Source organism: Chiloscyllium plagiosum, chromosome 34 (genome assembly GCF_004010195.1).
Source record: "Chiloscyllium plagiosum isolate BGI_BamShark_2017 chromosome 34, ASM401019v2, whole genome shotgun sequence".
NCBI classification, from domain to species: domain Eukaryota; kingdom Metazoa; phylum Chordata; class Chondrichthyes; order Orectolobiformes; family Hemiscylliidae; genus Chiloscyllium; species Chiloscyllium plagiosum.
The window spans coordinates 6,352,708-6,356,195 of NC_057743.1; positions in this window are offsets into that span (position 1 = coordinate 6,352,708).

Consider the following 3,488-nt stretch of genomic DNA (forward strand, 5'->3'; position numbering starts at 1 on the left):
CACCAACACCCTGTCTCCTGCCATTAAACTAATATACAAAGAAACGCAGATACACAAACTTCCACCACCACCCTGACTCCTGCCAATAAACAGATATACACAGAAACACACACACATAACCATCTACCACCACACTATCTCCTGCTATTTAACAGATATCCAGAGAAACACACGCGCGCACACAACCTCTACTACCACCACCCTGTCTCCTGCTATTATGCAAATATGCACAGAAACCCATGCACAATCTATCCTCTGCCATTAAACATACATACAGGGAAACACACACACTGTCCTTCACCACCACACTGTCTCCTGCTATTAAACAGATACATACAAAAACACACATACACCATCCACCACCACACTATCTCCTGACATTAAACAGATATACACAGAAACACGCACAAAACACACAGAACTGTCCATCACGACCCTGATTCCTTTCTTACAACGGATGTGCCCAGAAACACGCACACACAACCCTCCACCACCACCATGTCTCCTGCCAGTAAACAGATATACACAGAAACACACAGAGACCTTTACGGACACACACAACATTCCACCACCAGCCTGTCTCCTGCACTTAAACAGATATACACTGAAACACACCCACACACCCACAAACGTTCACCGCACTCTTTCCTGCCATTAAACAGATATGCACAGAAACACACACACATACACAAAACCTTTCACCACCACCCTGTTTCCTGCCATTCAACAGGTATACACTGGTACAAACACATACACAACTCTTCACCAGCACCCTGTCTCCTGCCAATAAACAGATATACACAGAAACAAACACACACAATAATCCATCATGACACTATCTCCTGCCATTTAACAGATATATACAAAAACGCACACACATCTATCCACCACCACCCTGTCTCCTGCCAATAAACACATATACACAGAAACACCACCACCCTGTCACCTGCCATTACACGAATACACACAGAAACACACATGCATCCCTCCAGCACCACCCTGTCTCCTGCTATGAAACACATATACAAAGAAGCACACACACGCACAGCCCTCCACCACCACCCTATCTCCTGCCATTAAAGAGACATACACAGAAGCGCACAGACACAGACACAAAACTCTACTGCCACCCTGCCTCCTGCCAATAAACAGTTATACACTGATACAAAAACACAAATAACACGTCACCACCAGCCTCCCTCGAGTCATTTAACAGATACACACAGAAACACGAACGCATCCCTCCACTACCACCCTGTGTCCTGCCATGAAACAGATATACAAAGAAGCACACACACTCGCAGTCCTCCACCACCACCCTGTCTCCTGCCATTAAGCAGACATATACAGAAATACATACAGACACAAAACTCTTCCGCCACCCTGTCCCCGTCAATAAAAAGCTACACACTGATACAAACACACAAATAACACGTCACCACTAACCTCCCTCAAACCATTTAACAGATACACACAGAAACACACACACATTCCTCCACCATCACCCTGTTTCCTGCTATGAAACAGATATACAAAGAAGCACACACACTCGCAGTCCTCCACCACCACCCTGTCTCCTGCCATTAAGCAGACATATACAGAAATACATACAGACACAAAACTCTTCCGCCACCCTGTCCCCGCAGATCCCTCCAGCAACCGTGTTCTGCCATTAAGCAGATATTCACAGAAAATCCACAGGCACTCACACAACTCTCCACCAATTTCCTGTCTCTTGCCATTAAAAATATATACACAGAAACACGTTCACACAACCATCCACCACCACCCTGTCTCCTGCCATTAAACGAATATACACAAAAGCACACACACAACCCTCCACCAACACCCTCTCTCCTGGGATTAAGCAGATATACACAAAAGCACACACACACCCCTCCAGCACCACCCTGTCTCCTGCCATTAAACAGATACACACAGAAACAGACACACACACATACACACAACCTTGCCACCACCACCCTATCGACCGCCATTAAACACATAAACACAGAAACACACACACATCCCTCCACGAACACTCTGTCTCCTGCAATTACGCAGATATGCACAGAAACAAAGACATAGCACCCGCCACAAACACACTGTCGACTCTCCTTAAGCAGGTATGCACAGAAACGCACACCTAACCCTCGCCATTAAACAGATACACACAGAAACAGACACACATCCGTCCACGAACACTTTGTCTCCTGCAATTACGCAGATATGCACAGAAACAAAGACATAGCACCCGCCACAAACACACTGTTGACTGCCCTTAAGCAGGTATGCACAGCAACGCACACAGAACCCTCCACGAAAACTATCTCCTGCCATTAAACATATATACAGAAAAACACACACAACTCTCCAACACCACCCTGTCTCCTGCCATTAAAGAGATATACACAGAAGCAGAAAGACACAGACACAAAACTCTACAGTCACCCTGTCTCCTGCCAATAACCAGCTATAAACTGATACAAACACACAAATAACACGTCACCACTAACCTCCCGCCAGCCATTTAACAGATACATACAGAAACACAAACACAACCCTCCACCACCACCCTGTCTCCTGCCGTGAAACAGATATACAAAGAAGTACACACACTCCCAGCCCTCCATCACCACCCTGTCTCCTGCCATTAAGCAGACATATACAGAAATACACAGACACAAAACTCTTCCGCCACCCTGTCTCCTGCCAATAAACAGCTATACAATGATACAAACATACAAATAACACATCACCACCAACCTCCCTCCAGCCATTTAACAGATACACACAGAAACACACATGCATCCCTCCACCACCACCCTGTCTCCTGCCATGAAACAGATATACATAGGAGCACACATACATACAGCCCTCCACCACCACCCTGTCTCTTGCCATTAAGCAGCATATACAGAAACACACACATAGACACAAAACTCTAGCGCCACCCTGTCTCCTGCCAATAAAAAGATATGCACTGATACAAACACATAAATAACATGTCACCACCGATCTCCCTCCAGTCATTTAACAGATACACGCAGAAACACGCACGTATCCACACAACCCTGGCACCACCACCCTGTCGACTGCCATAAAATACATAAACACAGAAACACACACACACACACACAAATCTCCACGAACACTCTGTCTCCTGAAATTATGCAGATATGCACAGAAACAAACAGATAGCACCCGCCACAAACACACTGTCGACTGCCCTTAAGCAGGTATGCACAGAAACGCACACAACCCTCCACGAAACCTATCTCCTGCCATTAAACATACATACAGAAAAACACACACAAACCTCCAACACCACCCTGTCTCCTATCATTAAGCAGATATACACAGAAACAGAAAAACACAACCCTCCACCAACACCCTGTCTACTGCCATTAAGCAAACATACAACGAATCACACACAGAACACTTCACCACCACCCTGTCTCCTGCCATTAAATCTCTATACACTGATA